At 41.9% G+C, this 25,141-nt stretch overlaps 1 long non-coding RNA gene across 1 annotated transcript; it reads right to left on the minus strand.

Annotated features, from left to right (window-relative positions):
- Positions 1 to 1,765: 1,765 nt before the first annotated feature.
- Positions 1,766 to 7,310, minus strand: LOC140723895 (uncharacterized). Its single transcript, XR_012097995.1, has 3 exons — positions 6,978 to 7,310; positions 2,685 to 2,966; positions 1,766 to 1,830 (listed from the first exon to the last, which is right to left on the minus strand). It is a non-coding gene; the product is annotated as an uncharacterized lncRNA (long non-coding RNA).
- Between the last annotated feature and the right edge of the window lie 17,831 nt (positions 7,311 to 25,141).

Consider the following 25,141-nt stretch of genomic DNA (forward strand, 5'->3'; position numbering starts at 1 on the left):
CAATCCAAACATAAGGTGACCCCAGTCAAGGGCAAGTTCATCCTCGTTAAAATGGTTAAAATGGGGGAACTGGAGTTTCTGCTGTATAGTCCAGCCATTAGAGTGCCCATGTAGACCTGAGACACTGTGGGGTCTTTTCTGGTTTCCCTTTGGATCATCTCTGCTGTAATAGGGAGACTGTTGATTTGCGATAGGAAGAATATGTGAAGAGGATTGTCCTCCTGTAAATTTTTCAGGTATATCCTTATCCAGGGTAAATGCTACAATCCACCAGCATTTCCATGATTAGTTGTGCTCTTGAATTCAATTTTGTGATTGTGTCCTCCAATAAAGACCCTACGTCTGCATTTGTGCTGCTGCTGTTAGTGGAACTTCTGTTGATTGAAAATGGACACTAGTGGTTGATGATCAGTGATAAAGGTAAACTCTCTCCCACACAGGAGCTGGTTGAAATGTTTTACAGCCCAATCGCTGTCAAACTGTGCAGAATTTTCCCTACAGCAGTAATGGAATGTGATGTAAAGGTTATGGAGTATTTGCATCCATCATTCATAGGATGTGACTTGACTATACCTATACTATAATACAATATGCCAGAGGTAGGCTTCACTGGATGATGTGGGTTATAACATGACAGTACAGTGTCTGATGTCACCATTTCCTTTGTCTTTTTGAAAGCTACCTCACTGCTTTGTCCATTGCCATTTCTTCCTGATCTGTAGTAATGAGTTCAAGAGGTGGAGAACAGCAGCCAGGTTTGGCAGGAATCTGTTATAGTAATTGACAAATCCCAAAAAGGACCACAAAAATGATGAAGGGTCTCGGCCGGAAACATCAACAGTGCTTCTCATTATAGATGCTGCCTGGCCTGCTGTGTTCCACCAGCATTTTGTGTGTGTTGTTGTTTGAATTTCTAGCATCTGCAGATTTCCTCATGTTTGCTGCACAAAAATGACATGTCCTTTGGCCTGGGGAAGGCACCAGTGCTTGTATTTTCTCAGCACACTTGGGTAATCTTTGTACGACAGTAGTGTGACCTCCGTAAGTGATACTTGATTTAAAGAATTCACACTTGTTGCGTCATGCTCTGAGCCATAATCTTCTAAATTTTTTAACATTACCTTGTGATTTTGGAGATGTTCCTTGTCACCCTCATCAGTAACAGTGAAGTCATCAGTAACACTGAGTGTCTGGTCAGCCTTGCAGCACCTGGTCCATAGATTCTGGACATCATGTAGGAGCAGATGCTACTCCAAAAGCCAATTACAGAGATAAAGCCCTTGTGAGTGTTGATGGTGAGAAACGGTCCATCTCAATCTGTAGGAAGGCTACAATTTTCTTAGGGCCTCTGCTAGAAATGACCTCTGAACTGTAGTGTATCTAGGAACAAGGAATCACCACCAACATCTTCTGAATTGTCATACTTAATTATGTTTATGCTGTCTTTTTCACTTTGTGCTCTTATTACAACCAGAACTTCAAAGCCTTAAGTTTAAAATGTAACTGAGTATTTATTATTGAAAAAAAATCTCAGAATTCAGTTATGTAGCCAAAAGCCTGTGCAATTGCTAATTTAATATGAGACCATTGCCAGAAGAGACATCAGCCACATCATTAATACACAAATTATGTCATAACTTACTTAATTGATAAATTATCCTAAACTAAAGGAAATCCAGGCTCTGTGAGCAAGAGACCACTTTGTTTTCTCTACAGGTCATACTAACCTGAGCAGTAACACTTACCGATTAGAGAAGTATTTTGCAAAAACAAACAATGAAATTGCCATCATCACCAAAGGCATCAGGATAATAAGATAATTCCTTTTATCTGAAAACAGTTTACAGAAATTAATGAGATAAACACACCATTCAGCTTCTTAAGGTCAAGTGTACCAGACATTTAGCTCAATAATATGGCTGTTCTCTAGCTCTCATTAAAAGATTAGTTTTTCCAATGGCTTACATTTTAAAAGTTGTTTTATATGTTGCTTTTCCTTTGATCTGTAGTTCTGTATCTTAAAAGCACACTGCACCAATGAGCATTAACTGTTTTTAGACAGCATACGTGGGAAGAGACAGAATTAATGATTTAGGCTGAGCAGATTTCATCAGCGCTCGAATGTTAACTCTATATGTCTAACCACAGATGCTGCCTGACCAGCTGAGTATTTCCAGCATTTTCTATTTTTATTTTACATTTCCTGCTTCTGCAGTTTCTGATTTCATTATCAGTGGTTCTTTTTCCTCATTTATGGTTGAAATCTGCAGAATATTCTAAATAAAGAATCTTAAGGCTTAGTTTAATTTCTCATATGTACATCGAAACGTAGTGAGATGTGTTGTTTACGCCAAATCAAATCAGTGAGGATTGTGCTGGGCAGCCCACAAGTGTCAATGTAGCCAGTCCACATCACAATCCGTAACTGTCCATCTTTTTATATTGGAGGAAACCGGAGCACTCAGGAAACCCATGCGGTCATGGGGAGAATGTATTAACTCCTTATAGACAGGGGCGAGAATTGAAACACAATCAGCACTGTAAGGCGATGCACTAACTGTTTAATATTGCTTTAATTGTTCAAAAAGATCATTAAATGTTTCTTATCTAGTAGTAAAAGCTCACACCCTTGCTATCAACTGCAAAGACAGTATTATGTAAAAGATCAATGTTCAGTTTCTCACCGTTCAGATTTCTGGTGTTACACGAGTTGATAGATATCTCACTGCTGGATGCATTACTGATGGGATTTTTTGCAATGCACCTGTACTCATGTTGCTCCTCTTCAGTGGCACAATCTATCACAAGACTTGTGTTCGTATATGTCTTGATGATGACTCCAGATAAGGATATTTTTTCCCAGTAAATCATGACTGCCTTTCCATTGGAGACGGAGCAATTCAAAGTGATATTTGGTGCATTCTGACCATGACTGAAAGTCTTTGCTAGAGGCTGAGAAACTGGTTCTGAAATACATAAATGTAAGAGGATTTTTAAATGCATTTGCAATTATTTTCTTCACCATTTTCATACATTACTACACAATTGCATGTTTTTCTTTTAGGTTTTACATTATAAAGTTATAAACTTCAGAGCCTACAATATAGAATAGAACATGCAACAAGGACAATATTAACTAGGTTGATATGCTGGAATATTTTAACGTTAAGAAAGAGGATGTGCTGGAACTTCTGAAAAAGTCCCCAGCGCCAGACAGGATACACCCCAGGTTAATACAGGAATCAAGGGAAATTTTGTTGAACTCTGGTGATGATCTTTGCATCCTCACTGGCCACAGAACACTGGAGGGTGCAAAATTTGATTCCTTTTCTCACAAAAGGTAATAAGGAAAATCCTGGGTATATAGAACACATTCATCTTCTGTCAGTGGTGAGCAAACTTTTGGAGAGGATTCTTAGAAACAGGATTAACAGCATTTGGAGAAGCATAATCTGATTTGGGATATCAGCATGGATTTGTGAGGGACAAGTTTCGTCCTTGGAAATATGATGGAATTCTTTGAGGCAGTGACAAAACAAATTGATGAAGGTAGAGCAGTTGGCAAGGTTCTCCATAGAAGGCTTACTCTGAAAATTAGAAGGCATGGGATCCAGGGAAGCTTGGGAGCATGGATAAAGAATTGGCTTGCCTACAGGTAGATGGGATGTATTCTACCTGGAGGTTGGTGGGCAGTGGTACTCTACAGGGATATGTTCTTGGACCCTGCTCATTGTGATTTTTAAAATTTACTTGGAAGAGGAAGTAGAATGTGAGTTCGTAAGTTTGCAGATGACATGAAGGATGGTGGTGTTGTGGATTGTGTAGAAGATTGTCATTGTTAACAATGGGACATTGATAGAATGCAGAGCTGGACTGAGAAGGGGCAGATAGAGTTCAATCCAGAAAAGTGTGAAGTGTTGCACTTTGGAAGATCAGACATAAACACAGAATACAAGGTTAATGGCATGATTCTTAGCAGTGTGGAGGAACTGAGAGATATTGGGGTCTACATTCATAGATCCCTCAAAGTTGCCACACACATTGATAAAGCGTTTAAGAAGGCCTAAGTTGTGTTGGCCTTCACTTGTCAGGGGATTGAGTTCAGGAGCCTTGAAATAATGTTGCTGCTTTATAAAACTGTGGTTAGACCACACCGAGTATTGTGTTTAGTTCTGATTTTCTTTTTATAGGAAGGATGTTGAAGGTTGAGAGTGTGCAAAGGAGATTTACCAGGATGCTGTCTGGATTAGGGATCATGTCTTATGTGGATAGATTAAGCCAGCTAGAGAATTTTTCTCTACAGCGAAGGAGAATGAGATAGTAGCAGACTGCAAGGCGTGATGGTAGAGGCAAAAAATTAGGGGCATTTAAGGGAGTCTTAGATAGGGACAGGGATGAAAGAAAAAATAGAGGCTATGTGGGAAACAGGAGTTAGATTGACTTTAGATTGGTTTAAAAGAGTGAAAAGACCTGTACTGTGCCATGCTATGTTCTATGTTTTCATACAGATCCAAGTCCTGATATTGAAATTTGGGGAAGGGATGATTCCTACAACCAAAGTTTGTATCTACTTTCCCATGGGATTTGATAGACTGGATTTAGATGTATGCATTTCCTCAGTCCAGTTGTTGCACAATTTCTTTGATTGTGACTTACACTAACACGTACAATCATGTTCTGCCAATAAAACTCTGCTTCAACAGAGAACACAATGATAACACAGTATTTTGATTTTTATTGTTTACCCATTTCATGAAGGATTCTGTCAGTGTAATGTTGAATGGATTTCAAAATTTCAGCTATGTGTTCTACCTGCTTGGCATATCTCATTTGGCTCACAATGGAAAAACATTATAATATTTACCTTTCTATGACTGAAATTCTATACTAGTACTTCTGTAGAGACATGCTTTGCTTTCTGTCGTGAGAACAATGATACCAATTGATTTCACAATGCTCAATTGGTTAAACGACGGATAAACAGGTTCATTTCTTACATTTAGCTTTAGCACAGTTTCAGCACGCTACCCTATGCAACAATAAACTTATTGTACTATGTGAAAAAATGAAGCTTTTTTGATAACACTGTAAACATTTGCATATTTTGCCTCAGTGAATAGAAATGTTGCTAAACTTGTCTTTGCAGGTCTGCTTGTGTCAGCTGTGTTAGGAACAACTGAATAAACTGCAGTAGTCCTTTCAAATTCATTCTTCATGGGAAATTGATACAATATGAATCCACTAAAACACTAATACATATTTTTAACTTCAAATTAAACCCTTTAAATTAATCAAACAGAATTTTTTCTGTCTTTTCATCTTTTAACAAATAGGCATGACTTGTGAGGCCAGTCTTTACTGCCATTCCCTAAAGGTCATCAACGTTGGTGGTGAGCTGCCTGTGGTGGAGATACTTTCAGACCACTGACACATTTAGAGATCCAGGCTTTAGTCCCCGGAACAGTGAAGGGCTTGTGATACATTTCCAGGTCAGGCAGCTGTGTTAACTGAAAGGGAATCTGTAGGCAGTGACCATTCTATGTCCCTGCTGCCTTTGCCCTTCTTGTGGCAGAGATTGTGGTTTCACATGCTATCACAGTAGCCTGGGTGAGTAACATCTCACTACACCCTGCACCCTGAAGGCAAAGATTCAACGTTTTCTCGGAAGTTCAGTACTGAATTTAATATTACAGAATGAGCTGCAAATCTCCACGTTTCTGACTTGATTGAGGGAAGGTCATTGAAGGTAGTTGGTCCTAGGCCATTCTCTGATGAACTGATGCAGTGATTGACCTCCAACAACTAAATTAAAGAATTCTCCATTGATGCCCACTGACTTTGATCTTATTAGGACTCCTTAAGATCACACTAAGCCAAATGCTTTCTTGGTGTCAAGGGCATTAAAAAGAGCTTCTGGTTTAAGATTTAAGATTTCCAGTTTAAAATTTCAGTTCAAGATGGCGTGGTGAACCTCTGTGACTTCTGGCTGGTGGCTAAAGATACAAGGATCGCAACTAAATATTTTGTTAACCATACTTTTTCTGGCAAATGATCATCGTAAGTAATAGTCTGTAACTTCCCTTTGGACTTGTAGCCAAATCGATGTGGCAGAACTGAGGCAAAGTGAGGGAGTGGGCCTGTTGCTGAGAGCATGGAAGAACATAAAAGATTGTGAATAGGCCAAGTGAAGGCCGCGAGGTCCAGGCACTAGATGTGACTGGGTACGAGGTGTTGATGGAGATCTATAGGCCAAATCGAAGCAGCAAACTCTGGCGTATCCAAGCAGCAGAAACTGTTGTTCAGACAGAGAGTTAAGCACCAGGCCCGACTGAGGAGGTCAGGGTGTCAAGGCCTGGTGCGAGGTACAAGTCAGTTCAGACCATTGCTCGAAGCGGTAGGACACAATGTTCAGATGGAGAGTTAAGCCCTGGGCCAGTTTAAAAAAGATCAAGTTGTCGGAAAGGTCAGGGAGTTGGGGTCCGAGGCGAGGTACGAGCCTGTTTAGATTGCTGCTCAAAGTGGCAGAACCTGATATTCAGATGGAGAGTTAAGTGCCAGCCCAGATTGAAAAGGTCAAGCTGTTGGGTTCCATGGGGAGATGATGATCGCTGCTCCAGGACGTTTACTTGGATCTGCACCAAACTATGGGACTCTCTTGTGGATGTCAGTTCAGAAGCACTATTTGCTTGCGGTTACTGTTTGCAGGATGTTTTTATTTTCTTTGAACATTGGGTGTTTGGTCTTTTGTCATGGGTTATTTCATTCTTTTATTTTCTTATGGTGATAATGTGTTTTGTTATCCTCTGCACATTGGGTGTTAAAACAGATATCTGTCTCTATCTCTACTTTGTTTTTGGGATTTTTTGCTTCATGGCTTCCTGTTGGGAGTCGAATCTCAATGTTGTTTAATGTATACATACTTTGATAATAAATGTACTTTGAACTTTGATAGAAAAGTACGAGGAATGAATACTTACCAAAGACTTGAATCGTGAAAGTACTTTGATCATGGTTTTTCAGTTCTACCCCATAGTAGTCGATTCGTATTTGATATTCTCCACTGTCACTAACTTGTATATCATATAACACCACCGATCCATTTTTGATTGTAGCTCTGTGTTTATTTGTGGATGCACAATATGCAGATTGTCTGGATTATTGGATGTCCATATGAGAATGTTAAAGTGCTGTGGAAATGTTAATCTAAAGGTAACATCGTACTGATCTTCGTTGCTTTGGTATTCTATGGGGAACATCACGGTTTGTCCTGCAGCAGCATTATTGACAGTACCAGGTCTGGCATACAATGCCCCTCTGCACACCAAAATTAAATGGAAGACTGGAAAAGAAACATAAATTCAAAAGTAAAGTACTGTAGATGCTGGAAATCTAGCATTGTAAACCATGATCAACCAGTTTACCTTGAAGCACCATAGTACACGGAGTAGTGTGTGAGTTGTACTGAAGTTTCAAGGACTATATTCACTGCACCCTGGAGCCAGTCAGCAAAGGACCATTTTCCCATGAATGTTGGGTTGAGCTCCACCTGATGCCAGGCTGGGCACTAGAAATGAGCCTCAATCTGGACAAGACACCTGCTGGTCAAAGACCCACCGGCACAAAGATCAACAAGGTTGGTTGAAGTACAATCGCTGCTCCAACCCTCTTCTCCAATTATACTCTTGGCAGTGACAGGATCATGTGTGTGAGTTCGATGGAATCTCAGAAAAAAACTATTGCTACAAAAGATAGTTACTACTGAGAGTGAATAGAAAGAAATTTTGTCCAGCTTTCTGAACAAGAGCAGAGGAAATATTTTCTTTGAGATGAAACTGAGCACAGCTAGCTTTTTGAAGAAATATTTGTTGAGCATTATTTCTGAATGTCCTAAAATAAAATAGAAATACTGGAAATGTTCAGAAGTCAAATAGAACCCTCAGGAGAGAGAAAATAAAATCAGATCAGTGACTTTCCTCACAGCTACAATCTGCTAAAGTGGGAGATGCTTAGCATTTACACCCAGCACGTGTTGTCTGACACTGGTGTTTGGGTACATTATCACGGAAAAGGAATTCAGGATTATCAGCAGGTCAGCATTTTCTTGATGTGTTTGAATAGTGCACAATGTGTTTTACAGATTCAAGCATTCCTCAGTTTGTACACATTACCTGAAGCAAGTCTGAAGATATTGATGTTCAATGCCTCTGTAAGTTTCATGATGTTTCATGCACCCATTTCCTTTATGTGAGTGTGAGGTGGTCCTAAAAAATGTGAGAGAAATGTGAGATTCAATACTCAGTACTGGGTTTCCAGCAAATACTAGCCAGATGAGTGTGAGTAAAGCAGGTTTATGTCATCTTCTTCATTAAAAAAACAACTTATCAGTTCTCACAAAGGATAGTGTAATCAAAACCAGATTATTTGTTTTGATAACATTGTTGAAGGCTAGTAAGCTGCTGCCTCACAGCTCCCTAGAGTCTTTGATTCAATCCATTGATATGGTTCATTTATCAATAGTTATTTGAGCATCAGTGCTGTCGAAGTCTTCGTGTCACTGGAGTAAAGCCCTACTGTGAATATTTACTCCTCAAAGAGACACTGGTCAGGTTATGGACCGCTGCTGGGTCTGGCTTTCACCTGGCGGGCTGAACGACAGGTAACTGAAAACAGTCTGTCCTGATGAAGGGTCTCGGCCTGAAACGTCGACAGTGCTTCTCCTTATAGATGCTGCCCGGCCTGCTGTGTTCCACCAGCATTTTGTGTGTGTACATCTGTTCATTTCAAACACTCACTCGCTCTGCTGTTCCATGGAAATCCCCTTGCGGCATTTGCCTTTTTGTGGTTTAATTTAATTTTTCCCCTTAAAGCTGTCCTGTTTCTAAACAGCAGGCAGACCATCACTGATTTTGCAAGTTAGCTGGCTGATACAACATTGATTTCCACTGGAGATCCATCTGCACTTTCTGCCCCAAAGTTATTCCCTGATGTCTGGGGCTGCACTTATAAGCAGGAAAAAAAACTGCCGGAGTAACTCAGCAGGTCAAACAGCACCTATTCTCACCAATGATAGATTCCATGCCAAACTTCTTTCACCGAAGTGAGCGAGAGCAGGTCATTCCAGTTTATTCAGTACATTCATAATCACAGCTACATTCGATCCATCTGCCTTGGCTCTGTGTCCTTTTATACACTCATCTAACAAATCTGTCTACACCGGACTGAGTAACACAACCACAGGTATTACTGAGGGATTCTTTGTATTTTTGCAGATCAGCGTGGCGGGGAATCTACAAGACCCGAATCCCTTGCATATTTCTCGATAACTTGAGAAGGAGGTGAAGATTGACAGGCTGTACTGAGTGCTATGAAGTGGTGCGAGGATAGATTTCTGAGATACTGTAGCCAGAATGGAGAATATATTCATTTACTACTGCTTGGTAGGAAGTTACAAGCTTTTCATCTATTAATACAAAAAATGAAGATATGTTGGCATGATGTGCTACTTGAAGTGGAACTTTCAGGGTGACACACATACCCTTGCTGTGCTTGATCTTCTGGTTCTGGGTCTGAGCCCTGAGGTTGAATACAATACCGTGAGTTGATCCAGTATCTGAAGACTGTACTGCAGCCGCTGTCCATCACGGAGTCTCATTAATTATCAAAATAAACTTTATTCATAATAGAAAATATTTACAAGATCTAACCATGTAACGTCTTTTCATCCTTCCATCCACAGAGAATGCATGAAGTACTATTCAATTTCTTTTTTTGAAAATCGTAAGACCATAAGTCATAGGAGCAGTAATAGGCCACTTTGCGCATCAAGACTTGCTCAGTCATTCAGTCATGGCTGATTCCTTTTGTCCCCCCTCAGCCCCACTTCCCGGCATTCTTCCTGTAACCTTTGATCCAATGAAGAACCTATCAATCTCTGCCTTAAATACAGAAATGACTTGGCCCCACAGCTGCCTGTGGTAACAAGTTCCACAAATGTATCACCTTCTGGCTAAAGAATTTTCTCCACATCTGTTTTAAATGGACACCCCTCCATCCTGAGGATGTGGCCTCTTGTCCTAGACACTCCCACTATGGGAAACATCCTTTCCACTACTCTGTCCAGGCCTTTCAACATTCGAAAGGATTCAGTGAGCTTCCCCCCTCATCCTAAATTCCAGCAAGTACAGACCCAGAGCCATCAAAGGCTCCTCGTATGATAACCCTTTCATTTCCAGAATCATCTTTGTGCACCTCCTCTGAACCCTCTCCAAGGCCAGCTCATCTTTTCTGAGATGAAGAGCTGAAAACCGTTCACAAGGCGGAATGTGAGGTCTCATCAGTGCCTTATAAATCCTAAGCATCACATCTCTGCTCTTGTATTCTAGACGTCTAGAAATGAATGCTAACATTGCATTTGCCTTCCTCACCACCAACTCAAACTGCAAGTTAACCCTTAGGGTGTTCTGCACAAGGACTCCCAAATCCCTTTGCATCTCAGATTTTTGGATTTTCTCCCCATTTATAAAATAGTCTGTACATTTATTTCTACAACCAAAGTGCATGACCATGTATTTTCCAACATTGTATTTCATTTGCCACTTTTTTGCCCATTCTCCTAATCTGTCCAAGTCCTGCAGCATACCTGTTTCCTCAACACTACCTGCACTAACCTTTGTATCTGCAAACTTGGTAACAAAGCCATCCATAGCATCAGCTAAATCATTGATACACAGCACAAAAAGAAGCGGTCTCAAGACCGACCGCAGCAGAACACCACTAGTCATGTCAGCCAAGCAGAAAAGGATCCTTTTATTCCCACTCACTGCCTCCTGCCAATCAGCCAATGCTCTAACCATGCCAGTAACGTTCCTATAATACCATCATCCCTTAACTCAGTAAGCAGCCTCACCAGTGGCACCTGGTCAAAGGCCTTCTGAAAGTCTGAATATACAATATCCACTGCATCCCCTTTATCCTCCTCCAAGAATTCCAATGGGTCTAAGAGGCAAGATTTTTCCTTAAAGAAACCATGCAGAATTTGTCCTGTGTCACCAAGTACTCCATAACCTTATCCTTAACAATTGATTCCAACATCTTCCCAACCACTGAGGTCAGCTAACTGGTCTATAATTTCCTTTCTGCTGCTTTCCTCTTTCTATGACCTCATTTTCTAGCTGTCCTATATCCATTCTCATCTCTCTTTTATTTTTATTTATTTATTTTCATGCTTGAAGAAGCTTTTACTATCCCCTTTTTATATTAATTGCCAGCTTGCTTTCATATTTCATCTTCTCCCTCCCAACAATTCTTTTAGTTGCTCTCTGTATCTTTTAAAAGCTTCCCAATCCTGTGTCTTCATGCTAATTTTTGCATTTTTGTATGCCCTCTCTTTTGCCTTTACATTAGCTTTGACTTCCCTTGTAACCATAGTTGTACTATTTTGCCATTTGAGTATTTCTTTGTTTTTGTAATACATCTATCCTGCACCTTTCACATCTTCCCAGAAACTCACGCCATTGGTGCTCTGCTGTCATCCCTGCCTGCATCTCCTTCCAATTTAATTTGGCCAACTCTTCTCTCATACCATTGTAATTTCCTTTACTCCACTGAAATACTGCTATGTCAGACATTCCTTCCTCCCTGTCAAATTTTAAGTTTGACTCAGTCATATTGTGTTCACTACCTCCTAAGGGTTCTTTTACATCAAGTTCCCTAATCTCCTCCAGTTCATTACATAACACCCAATCCAGTAAAGCTGAACCCCTAGTAGGCTCAATGACAAACTGCTCTAAAAAATCTCTTTTGTAGAAATTCAACAAACTCACTTGCTTGAGATCCATTTTCAACCTGATTTTCCTCAATCGATCTGCATGTTAAAATCTCCTTTGACTATTATAACATTGCCCTTTAGCATGCTTTTTCTATTTCACATTGTAAGCTGTGGTCCACATCCCAGCTACGGTTGGGAGGCCTGTATACGACTGCCATCAGAGTCCTTTTGCCCTTGCAGTTTCTTAAATCAACCCACAAGGATTCAACATCTTTTGATCCTATGTTACATCCTTCTACAGATTTGATGCCATTGTTTACCAGCAGAGCCACACCACCTCTTTTCCTACCTTCCTATCTCTCTGATACAACATGTAACTTGGACATTCAGCTCCCAAGTACAACTATCCTTCAGCCACAATTCAGAGATGGCCACAACATCATACCTGACAATCTGTAATAGTGCAACAAGATCATCCAACTTAATTATTAAATTCCATGCATTGAGATACAACACTTTGAGTACTGTATTTGCTATCCTGTTTGATTCTGCATCCCTATTGCACTGATATTCACCCTGCTGCCTGCAATTCTGTCTAATAAGCTTCCTGCCCTTCCTGACAGTTTGAATGTATGCTTTCTTTGCTTTTTTTACCATCCAACCTATCCTGAGTCCCTTTGCTCCAGTTGCCATCCCCTGTCAATTTAGCTTAAACCCTCGCCAACAGCTCTAACAAATCTGCCCGTGAGAATATTCGTTCTCCTCAGAGTCAGGTGCAAGCCGTCACTTTGGGAAAGTTCATACCTCCTCCATATTGCCACTGGTGGTATGGTCGACCCATGCAGTGGTGCAGTACTGCAATAGCTGAGGATCTACCTGTCGAGTAGTGGAAGAACTCTGTACTGTGGTCTTTCCTCACCAAGCCCTTGTGGTGGCTGCACCCAACGTCAGTGTATCCATCAGCATGTACTCCTGTAGGCTGGAATTTCCCAGTCGGCAACATTCCTTGACGGACGTCTAGACGAGTTGGCAGATCAACAATTTTCGGGTAGATCAGAGACTGCTTTTCACTGAACTGATCATCTTCTGGCAGTATGTTATTCCCATCACTGGGAACAGCCCATAGATCAGAGAGTCTTCTGTCACGTAGCTGCTCAGGTTGAACCATGACACAGACCCTTGTTTCTTTCTCCACACCCTCTTCACAAAGCCACAGACCACAAAGAGGTGAGCAATTGTCTCAAAGTTCTAAGTAAATTTATTATCAAAGTACATACATGTCACCATAAACACCTTGATGTTCATATTCTTGTAGCATACTCAATAAACCCAATAACCATAATAGAATCAATGAAAGACCACACCAATGGGGTGGACAGACAGTGTGGAAAAGACAACAAACTGTAAATAAAAGAAATATTAAATTAATAAGCAATAAATATTGAGAACATGAGATGAATTCTTCTTGAAAATGAGTCCATAGGTTGTGGGAACAGTTCAGTGATGGGGCAAGTGAAGTTATCCCCTTTGGTTCAATCGTCCGATGGTTGAGGGGTAATAGCTGTTCCTGAACCTGGTGATGTGAGTCTTGTGGCTCCTGTACTTTCTTCCTGATGGCAGCAGCAAGAGGAGAGCATGACCAGGGTTGTGGGGATCCCTAATGATAGATGCTGCTTTTTTGCAACAATGTTCTGTGTAGATGTGCTCAATGTTGAGGAGGGCTTTACCCGTGATGGACTGGGTCACATTGACTACTCTTTGTAGGATTTGCCAGTCAAGGGTATTGGTATTTCCATAACAGGCTGTGACGCAGCCAGTTAATCTATTCTCCTCACTCCCATCTCATCCCCACTACAGTCATCTTGGGGACATTATGGAGTGGGAATGAGGTTCTGGGCACGCAGGAAAGAATTGACTGGGAGGGTCACTGGCACCTCTGGGTAGGTAGGGTCTTGGTGCCTGTTGCTGAGGCAATAGTATATCTGGATAAACTGCCAGCATCAGACCTAATTTGCCCTGGATATATTGAGCTTGTTTCATAATCATACCAGTGGATAGTGTTTTTTCACATTCCTGGTGTTTATTTTACAAATGGTCAGTGTTTTGGAAAGTCAGGAGGTGAGTCACTCAACACAGGATATCCAGATGTGAATCTGCTGAGTAGATGCAGTAATTATGCTTCTGGTTCAATTAAAATTCTGGTAAATGTAGATTCTAGATTGTGTATGAGGGAATGGCAGAAGGGAATTTTTGTGACGGGCAAATCATTTGACTATGTTATTGTCTGACATTTATGTGTCATGAATTTTACTTGTCACTGGCCGATAGTGTCTGGGTCTTGCATCATATGGACAATATCAGTAAGATGAAACATTGTTTGTTACCATCAGCAAACGTACACAGTTTTGACATGCTGAACAAAACTTTGAGCAGTCTTGATTCTGACTGTGGTAACAATTTGGTGTCATTTATCCTGAATTCCACTTTCCAGCTGCCACCATGGTACTCACTGTAAAACGCCCTTTGCATTTGTGACCCAGCCTCACTGCTATTCATTACACTCAGTGTCTGATGAAAAGTAGGAAGATATTTAGCAAGGCTGAATTTAATAGCAAATCATTGTAAATTGTAATGGTTATGCACAATGTCCATGTTATTGAAGTTCCTTATCTCTGTAGTTCTCATTGGTGGAATCAATTTTATTTTGTTATTTTGAAAGATTACAAAGATGTAGAAGGCCTTGAGCCAAAAGTAGAGCAGCGGTGACAATTCAGCAGGGAACAATAACTTTAAGAATGCATCGCAAAATAGCAAACCATCTGGGGGGAGGTTGTCACTAAACAAGAGAAAATAGAACATAACAGATGACAAAGTTGTTTTAGGCAGGGAGCGTGAAAGCTAGGAGTGACTGATTGAAGTCGGCCATTTCAATGAATGAACAACGACTGTGGATGAGATCTGGGGTTAAACAGGCTGCAGGGCATGAGTCTGGAACAAGCCTTCCCTTTCCAATCCATGTACCTGTCTAAATTTCTTTTATGCATTGTAATTGTACCCACCTTTACATACCATTTCCTGTGGAATACATTTGACATACCCACCATTCTCTGTTTTTGTTCAAGTCACTTTTAAACCTTTCCGCTCTTATGTTAAATCAATGCCGTTTAGACACCCCAAACTTGTGCGAAAAACAAACCTTATCTATTCTTCTTGTGATATTATATATATTAACCTCATCGCTTTGGGGGATAATGTTGTCTACCCACAGTCCAAATAACTCGAGCTCACCCATCCTAGTAATATCCTTGTGAAATTTGATTTCTATAAACTTTCCAGTGTAGTGGCATCCTTCTTATAGCTAGGTGAACGGAACTGAACTGAAGTGCCTTCAAGAAGTTGATCACAAAGCATATCAACACCTGCCTGTGGAAACTTTGGTTTTAAAATATCATTCATGGATATTAAAACTATGGACACTGATGCCATTCATGGCTATTCATTTGTTCATGAAAAGAAATATGGATAACCCTGAGAATGATAGACCAGTGAGTCTTACACCAGTGGTTTGCAAACCATTGGAGAAGATTTTGAGAGATAGAATTTATGAGCATTAATTGAATTGATTTTACTACTTACATCATAGAACATAGAAATAGAAAACCTACAGCACAATACAGGCCCTTCAGCCCATGATTCTGTGAAAAACATGTCCTTACCTTAGAACTACCTAGGCTCACCCATAATCCTCTAATTTTCTAATTCTTCATATACATGAGTAAAAATCTTTACGTTACATCTCTGTCTAAATGTGCAATGTGCAATTTATAGTAATTTGTAATAAAAAATATGTACAACAGGACAGTCAATATAACATAGAAATACAATTGTATCGTCATGAATTAATCAGTCTGACGGCCTGGTGGGAGAAGATGACCCGTAGCCTGTTGGTCTCGGCTTTTATGCTGGTGGCATCCGGAACAGTTTGTGGTTGGAGTGTCTCGGGTATCCAATGAGCCTTCGGGCCCTTTTTACACACCTGTCTCTGTAAATGTCCTGAATCATGGGAAGTTCATATCTACAGATGTGCTGGGCTGTCCACACCACTCTCTGCAGAGTCCTGCGATTGAGGGAAGTACAGTTCCCATACCAGGCAGTGATGCAGCCAGTCAGGATGCTCTCAATTGTGCCCTGTAGAAAGTTCTTAGGATTTGGGGGCCCATACCAAACTTCTTCAACCGTCTGAGGTGAAAGAGACGCTGTTGTGCCTTTATCACTACACAATCAGTATGTACAGACCATGTGAGATCCTCGGTGATGTGTATGCCAAGGAAGTTAAATCTGTTCATTCTCTCAACCCCAGATCCATTGATGTCAACAGGGGTTAGCTTGTCTCCATTCCTCCTGTAATCAACAACTAGCTCCTTTGTTTTTGCACCATTGAGGGAAAGGTTGTTTGCTTGACACCACTGTGTCAGGGTGATGAATTCTTCTCTGTAGGCTCTCTCATTATTATTTGAGATTAGGCCAATCCATGTAGTATTGTCAGCAAATTTAATTAGCAGTTTGGAGCTCTGGGTGGCAACAGAGTCATGGGTATTGTCGTGGTTTCTCGTGCCTCACAAATGCACCGCATGGACTACGTGGTCTCTAAATTCTTGTGGGGTCATTGACATCAGCCCAACCACTTCCTCCAGTTTGGATTTTACTTGTGGAGGCATTACATCCAAAATGCTATGTCGGAACAGTGAGGTCATAAATAAGCTATTCTCCACCTCTTGCTCAGTCTCCAGTCTCCACCTTTTCAACTGGTTTTCTACGTAGGCTGCTGGGTTTTCAGTGTCTCCCAGTGGATCCCCTTTTAAGGCTTTGGGGTCCACTTTGGGTGGATAAAGCTTTCTAAGGGCCTGCCATACCCTTTGCCTCACTCTGTCAAACCCATCTCCGTCAGTTCTCGGGTCGTTCGAGTTTACTATGCCAGCTACTTCCATTAGTTCGTTAAATTTGGAGGTTCCCATCAACTTTATCAATAGTGCCTTCAAATCTCCCATTGCTAATAATCGTCCCTCCGTTTCTTCTTCAAAGGCTCTAATCCATTTCCTTGCTCCTTCATGTAGATTGGGCAGAGTGTTTTTCAGCCCTTCTAGGTCCTGGGATCCCCAAGGGATATACTGCACTTGTCCTGATCCTTTAACTAACAATGGCATCATTCTTCCTCCTCCTTCCCACCTGCCCTGGCTTTCCTCCTCACCTGACTCCCCATCTGTCTCAGGGTATGTCTTTACTGCCTCCCACACAAATGTCTCCGGGGTCCTCTTCTTCCCTCGATCTCCCTGTGGAGTCCTTCCTTTCTGTCTTGATTCAATACTTGGTTGGCCCCTGGAGTATTTTTCGCATCTCCTCTGGCAATCCCCTCTCAGTGACTTATCTGGCTCTCTCTCTACTTCCACAAGTCGCTCCCCGACCGCCTCCTTCTGCTCTTCTAGGCTTCTGCCTCCTACCTCTTCCCCACAAATTCTCGCATCCGCTCTCTCTCCACTTAACTCTTGCTCCTCCAATGAGTCACCTTCTCTTTCTTCCTGTCTGTGTCTGTACACCTGTGGCAGGGACTCCTCATGATCCTTACTCGTGCTTGATTCCCTTCTCTCTTGTGTTTCTCCAAGCCTCTCATCTCCTATCTTTTTTCCACTTCCTCTTGAATGCCTCATCTCTTCCCGCCTGATGAGCCACTTTCTTTTCTAGTCTGTTTATTTCTATAGTATAACCAATACTCCTCATACTCATTTTCCTCTCTCAAGTATTTCATCCGTTCAATCCCTTCTTCCATTTCTCTCTGTGCCTGTTCCACCTTTATCCTTTCTGCCTGTATCTCCTTCCATATCGCCGCTTTTTCCTTCTTGTATTGTTTTTTTTTCTCCTTATTATCCCAAACTTGTACTTCTCCCTGTATGTTTACTGTTCCCGTCAGCAGGGGGCACTGCTTAGGGGTTCCTTCCTCATTATAGGGAGGGGGTTTTTCTGTTTCTTTCACACCCGGGTACGGAGCCGAAGCCAGCCTCTCACTGTACCTTCCTCTCTCTCTAACAGGCTGTTTCTCCAGCACCTTAGTGTCTTCCTCGCTTGTAATCAATATTCTACCTGTCCTCCTCAGCCTTTCTCCCTCCATTTTGAAGAGTTTTAGCACTTCCATTTCTTGTTCTCTTTTTTGCCCTCTTTTCTTAGATTTATCTTTTGGTTTGTAATTTTTAATTAGTCCTTCCATTTCTTCGCACAAACTTACATCAAACGTTCTTTCTCTTGGCCACTTTGTGACCAGGTTTTTGGTTCTTTTTTCCCATTTTCTGAAGTTTTTGTGATCTCATATTTATTTAACGGGAATTTTTTGCTCAGAATCTCTACTGCCGTTCCTTTACCTGTCATGTTATTCTCTCTTTTTAAGGTATTTCAGAGATTCACAGTTCGTTTACTGGATATTATTATTTACTCTAATTCTATGCCTAGTCTATTCTGTTCTGGCCGTACAGACCTCTATTCAGAGCGGTACCCACAGAACTTGCTATTTGCACCTCGTCTATTCAGACCCTTATCTCTTAAGGCGGTATCCATGAGGATTTTCTCTATTTTCCCCTCCCTGCCCGTTCAGACCTTCGCGGTACCCACAGGGATTTACCAACACCACGTGGACTTTTTCTTAACTTAACGTCATATTAACTTATTTGTACTTACCCTCACTGCAGTGTTCTTGATCAATCCTCTGAGCCTCCTGTTAACCCCCAATTCTGCCAGATTCTTTGGACCGGAGAGACACTTCAGCAGTGGTTCCACACTTCTGAGACTCCAAGACCTCCCCAAAGCCAACAGAATTCTTAGTCCAAATTGTCGCAAAAAGAGCTTACCTTTTGTTTGGGTGCACCCTTAATTCTGTTAGCCTTGTGGGGGGTCCCTAGAGGACTGGGAAGCATCCCCAATCTGCCGTTTCCTTTCCGCGGGTCTCTTTCCGGTCCTGCCGCGGTTGCCAATTTTTTCGTGGTTTCTCGTGCCCCACAAATGACCAAGAGACGCAGAAGATTCTTCAAGAAGGGTTAAACTTTAATTTGCAAATCAAAGCTGAGACAGTCATTGAGCTAGTCGCTGATTGCCCACCGATCCTTGGACACAGCATTTTTTATAGCAATCTCCTGGTCCAGTTGCATTAGCATATGCAATCGGTCTATAGTTGCGTATCACACGTACATCCGCCACTATTCTTTCTACCCATTGACTTAATCATGTTCTAATCTACATCTCTTAGCTACCTCTCATTAACACACCATTGTCTTCTACATTCTTAAGATTTCATTCTCCTACTAAATTGGGTACATGCATAGCAAATAGCAAGTTTCAAAGCTGACTACACAGCAAACAGGGCTTAGTACACAGCCCTGAGGGTCACTTGTGTTGAGGGTCAGAGGGGCAGAGGTGAGGGAACCCACTCTTACCAACTGCCAGTGATCTGACAGGAAGTCCAGGATCCAGCTACACAAGGCAGGGTGAAGGCCAAGGTCTCTGAGCTTCTTGTCGAGCCTGGAGGGAATAATGGTGTTGAATGCTGAACTGTCGTCCAAGAACAACATTCTCACATAAGCATCCTTCTTCTCCAGATGTGTAAGGACGGTGTGTAGAGCTGTGGCTGTTGTGTCATTTGTTGTTTGGTTGTGTTTTAGGTGAATTGTAGGTGTCCAGTGTGGGTGGTAGCATGCTGCAGATGTAGTCCTTGACCAGCCTCTCAAAGCATTTGCTTATTATTGAGCTGAGTCTTTGGAATAGTCAGTATGGCCTTGTGGAGGAAGCAAGTAGTACCTCATGAATGTGATTGAATTCTTTGAGGATGTGACAAAGCAGTTGATGTAGTGTAGATGGAGTTTAGCTCTTTTAGGGTCCTTCAGAAAGTCAGGAGGCATGGGATGCAGATAAACTTCACTGTGTGGGTTCAGAATTGGCTTGTCCATTGAGGCAGAGCGTGGTAGGAGATGGAGCATATGGACCATAGTCTGACAGAAGGTTGGTGACCAGAGGAGTTCTGGGATGGAGCAAATGGAGTTCATTCTGCAAAAAATGTGAAGTAACACTTTGGAAGGTCCAACTGGAAGGCAGAGTAGAGGGTTAATGGCAGTGAGGAGGAACAGATGGCATCCATACTCATCGATCCCTCAAAATTGCTGTGACTCTCAACGTCAATCCTATAGCCAATCACGGTTAACACCCCATCTGCCTTCTTGACAAATCTATCAAGTTGATAGGGTGGTTAAGCCTCTTCATTGGCTATGGAAGACAGTCCCTGTTCCAAGTCTTCCCTGGTAATTCTCTGCAACTCTTCCTCAGCTACATTGATGACAGGATTGGTGCTGCTCCATACACCCATGCTGAGCTCGTCAATTTCATCAACTTTGCATCCACCTTGCACCCTGCTCTTAAATTCATTTTGCCCATTCCTGACAACTCCCTTCCCTTTCCTTGATCTCTGTTTTCATCTCTGGAGATAAACTGTCAATGGACATCTTATATAAACACACTGATTCTCACAGTTATCTTAACTACTTCTCACCCTGTATCCTGTAAAAATGCTATTCCCTTTTCTCATATTTTTTGTTTCTGCTGCTTCTGTTCCAAGGATGCGGCTTTCTTTTCCAGAACATCAGAGATGTCCTCCTTCTTCAGCAACATCCCCCATCTCCAAAGGGATCCTACCACCCAACATGTCTTTACCCCTTCCCACAGTCTGCCTTCTGCAGGAATCACCCCTCCATGATTCTCTTGTCCATTTACACCCCCCCCCCCCACCCCAATCTCCCTCCTGGCACTTATCCCTGCATGTGGACAAGATGCTACACCTGTCAATCCACCTTCTCCCTTACTTCCATTCAGGGCCCCAAACCATTCTTCCAGGTGAGGCAACACTTCACCTGCAAATCTGTTGAAGTTGTCTATGGTGTCTGGTGCTCCCAACGTGGCCCGTTTTGCATTGGAGAGACATAGAAACACAGAAAACCCAGAGCACAATACAGACCCTTCAGCCCACAATGCTGTGCTGTACGTGTAATTACTTTAGAAATTACCTTGGTTGCCCATAGCCCTCTATTTTTCTAAGCACCATGTGTCACAAGGGTTTGGATATGGCCCAAGTGCGAAGTGAGAGACACTGACGTGGGTCGATAGTTCACAGACTTTAATGAGAACAGTGTTACAGGGAAAGAAAGCAATAAACGCTAGGCCAAGCAGGGCCGGTAACTAGACTACGGCTGAAAATAACAACTAAGAATTAAGCAAATACCGGTAGTCTTCGGATTCAGTTGACTCAACAGCCCAATTTCTCAGGCAAGACGGAATGCAGGAAGCAAAGTGTTGCTATGTCCTGGGCTCAAGTCTCGACAAACACTACAATGGAACAGGTGGAGTTAAATGTTATCACAATAAAATAATAATTGGCTGACACCTGCATAGTCACGAGTGCAACTGCCGAATCCGTGGTTGTGACACCATATACCTATCCAGGAGCTCTTAAAAGATCCTGTTGTATCCGTCTCCACCATCATCACTAGCAGCCCATTCCATGCACTCACCACTCATTACGTAAAAAACTTAACCCTCCGTACCTACTTCCAAGCATCTTCAAATTATTCCCTTTTGTGATAGTCATTTCAGCCCTGGGAAAAAGTCTTTGACTATCCACTCAATCAATACCTCTCATCATCTTATACACCTCTATCAGGTCACCTCTCATCCTCCATCGCTCCAAGGAGACAAGGCCGAGTTCACTCAGCTTATCCTCATAAGTCATGCTCCCCAATCAGGCAACATCCTTGTAACTCTCCTCTGCACACTTTCTAAAGTTTCCACATTCTTCCTGTAGTGAGTGACCAGAACTGAGCACAGTAGTCCAAGTGGAGTCTGACCAGGGTCCTATGTAGCTGTAACATTACCTTTCAGCTCTTAAACTCAATCATAAACCAGGGGACCCACTTTGTTGAGCACCCCCGCTCCATCTGCCAAAAGCTTCTTGATGGCCCAAGCATTTTAATTCAGAATGCTATTCCGACATGTCAGACCACAGCTTCTTTTAGTGCGGAGATGATGCGTGGAGGAGTGTGGAGGAGCAGCACCTTATGACTCGTCTCGGTAGCCTCCAATCCAATGTCATGAGTATCAATTTCTCCTTCCAGTAAAGAAAATTTTTCTTCTGATTCGTCTCTTGTTCTATTCACCACACTGGCCACTTACCTCTTCTCAGCTGCCCATTACCTCCCCCTGGGTCCCCTCCTCTTTCCCTTTCTCCCATGATCACTCTCATCTCCTATCAGATTCTTTTCTCTCCAGCCCATTATCTTTCCTAACCACCTGGCTTCACCTATCACCTTCTAGCTATCCTTCTCCTCTCCCTACTTTTTTATGCTGGCATGTTTCCAGTCCTGAAGAAGGGTCTCAGGCTGACACATGGACTGTTTATTATATTCCTTTGATGCTGCCTGACTCACTGAGCTCCTCCAGCATTTTGTGTGTATTTCATTGGTTAAGCATATTTATAGTATGTTGGCCTTCTTTGCTCGAGGGATTGAGTTCAAGAGACACAAGGTAATGTTGCAGCTCTATAAAACTCTGAGACCACTTTTGGAATATTGTGCTCAGTTTTGTCATCGCAACATCGGAAGGACATGGAAGCTCTAAAGAAGGTACAGAAGAGATCTTCCAGGATGTTGCCTGGATTAGAGAGCATGTCTTCAGGGGAAAGTTTAAGTCAACTAGGGCCTTTCCCTTTGAAGTAAAGGAAGGTGAGAGGCATTTGGCCAGACCAGCATTCGTTTCCCACCCATACCTGCCCTCAAGATTGGCAAGACCTCAAGTTTGCTGCTCACTGCTGCTCCCCAACTGACATTCACAGCCTGAGTAGTTTTGCAAGGAGGAATGGGCAACCTTTCTCCATCACTTGGTACAAAGCTAAAAGAGACTTGTACAAAAAAGATTACTGACTGTAATAGCTGTGAGAGGCAGTTCAACTAGGTTCTGAGCAAAGGAGGATGAAGACTTTTGAACTGTTGATGTTTGCTTTTAAATTTTCAGTTTGTCATGCTTTATAATTTTCTCTTTTTTGGGTTCTCTGATTCAGAAATAAAAAAAAAACTCAGTTAAATTGATCAAAGTCTGTGGTTGTAAAACACTTCAGTTCACCATGTCAATACCAACCCTTTTGCTCATTTACCCTAGTTATATTTGATTGCACAAGTTCCAATCCTTCTATGCCTTGTGTCTCTGAATTGTAATAATTGTATATGATTCCACCATCTCCTCTGGTAGTGAATTTGAGATATCAACCACTCCTTGTGCCATTTGCCAGCTTGCTAATCATATCGCCTGCATTCATATCCATCATTAATATTTCATAAAGCCCATTTATATTCTGTCTATAACTTGCTTTCTTCAATCTTCTAAAAAAATTAAGTCAAGTTCATGCAATAGGATTTCCCCCTCACAAAACCATGCAGAGAATCACTCATCAGCCCATGTATCCAAATGTACATAAATCCTATCTCATGGGACTTTCTCCAGTAAATTTCCTACCCTGGACACTAAGCTCGCCAGTCTGTGGTTACCGGGCTTATCCCTTCAGCCTTTCTTAAGTAAGGGAATAATATTAGCTATCCTCTAGATTTCTGGAAATTCACCCACAAGTGAGTTGCAACGCTCTCCATCACGGCCCAATTATCTCTTTCCTTACTTCCAAAGCAAGCTCGGATGGAGTTTTGGGATTGCTAAACATTGGGATGTTCAGCAATCCCAATGTGTCCCATGGCATCTAATACCTCCTCATTCTACTACCTACCGACCTACTCCAGAATATCCATATTTCTCTTCCTAACCTCACTGTCCACCATGTCTGTTTCCTTGTGAAAACTGCCCCATGCACAAGACTAACCCTTTGGTCTTCAAGGATGGACACTATTCTTGGCTAGCTTCTTGCTCCTGATATGATCACAGAATGTCTTGGAATACTCCTTAATTTTACCTGTCAAGAATATTTACCGGTGTATTTACCAATTTATTTCATGGCCACTATTTGCCCTCCTAATTTATTTCTTAAATTCTCTCCTACACATTCTATATTGCTCATAGAAACTTCCCTCATCGCAGTTGTCTATACCTGTCATATGCTTCCTTTATTTTCTCTCTCTCCTCCCCCTCTTCCCACAGCCACACACCCCTCCACTGTTTGCCACTATTTTCTTGCTCCTACAAGTCTAACCCTAACCCTGGCTTTCCACCCTACCACTACCCGGTTCCCCATCCCCACCGTCCCAACTCAATGTCACCAGCCTTCCCTCCATCAGCTTTGTCTACACTTCTTGATGCCTCAGTAAAACAACCAACATAATCAAAGACCCCACTCATCCTGGAATTCCCTCTTCTCCCTCCTCTCATTGGGCAGAAGATACAGAATCCTGAAAGCATGAACCACCAGGCTCAAGGACAGCTTCTATCCCACTGCTACAAGACCACTGAACAGTCCCGTACTACAAGTAGATGGACTCTTGACCTCACACTCTACCTCCTTATGGCCTTGCACCTCATTATCTTCCTGAATTGCACCCTCTGTATGTAATACTTTATTTGACATGCTGTTATTTTCTTCCCTTATTTTAGCTCTATGCATTGAATCTGATGAAATAATCTGTATTGATGACATGGAATACAAAGTTATTCATTGTACTTTGGTACATGTGACAATAATAAATCAATATATACCTGACAATGAGACTCCCAGTTGACTGCCAACAACCTTCAGAACCCCTCTCTGCCTCCTGTATCTGAACCAGCACCATAGTCCCAAGCCCGGGTTTCACTATAATCCATATCCACCTGTCAGGCTTAACTCACTCTGAGGAGCCATCCTTTGCCATTATCCCCTAAGTCTTAGCCCCACCAACCCCTTAACTTCAGATTGGAGCCACGTATTATGTGCTACAGGGATTGGTTCTTGTCCTCTGTGCTTTGTCATCTACATTAATGATTTGGATGAGAATATATTTGGCATCGTTACTATGCTTGCAGATGACACTAAACAATGATATCATGGAGAGTGAAGAAGGTTATTTAAAATTAGAATGAGATCTGGATCAAATGGGGAAGTGGAGTAGCAAATGGCTTCTTATTGTCTCCTCCTCCTCCTTCTTCCCAACGTAAAGGTGCATTACCACCACCAACTGCACTGGAGTGTGGTGTAGAGAGTTGGGAAGTAAACCCCCTACTAGTTCTTTATCAAATGAGAACTAAATTACCCCTAAGAGCCCTATAGATGGTAAATAATGAAAGACAATATTAAGAATTGAAGTCACTTGCATAACTTCG

Source organism: Hemitrygon akajei, chromosome 3, assembly GCF_048418815.1.
Source record: "Hemitrygon akajei chromosome 3, sHemAka1.3, whole genome shotgun sequence".
NCBI classification, from domain to species: Eukaryota; Metazoa; Chordata; class Chondrichthyes; order Myliobatiformes; family Dasyatidae; genus Hemitrygon; species Hemitrygon akajei.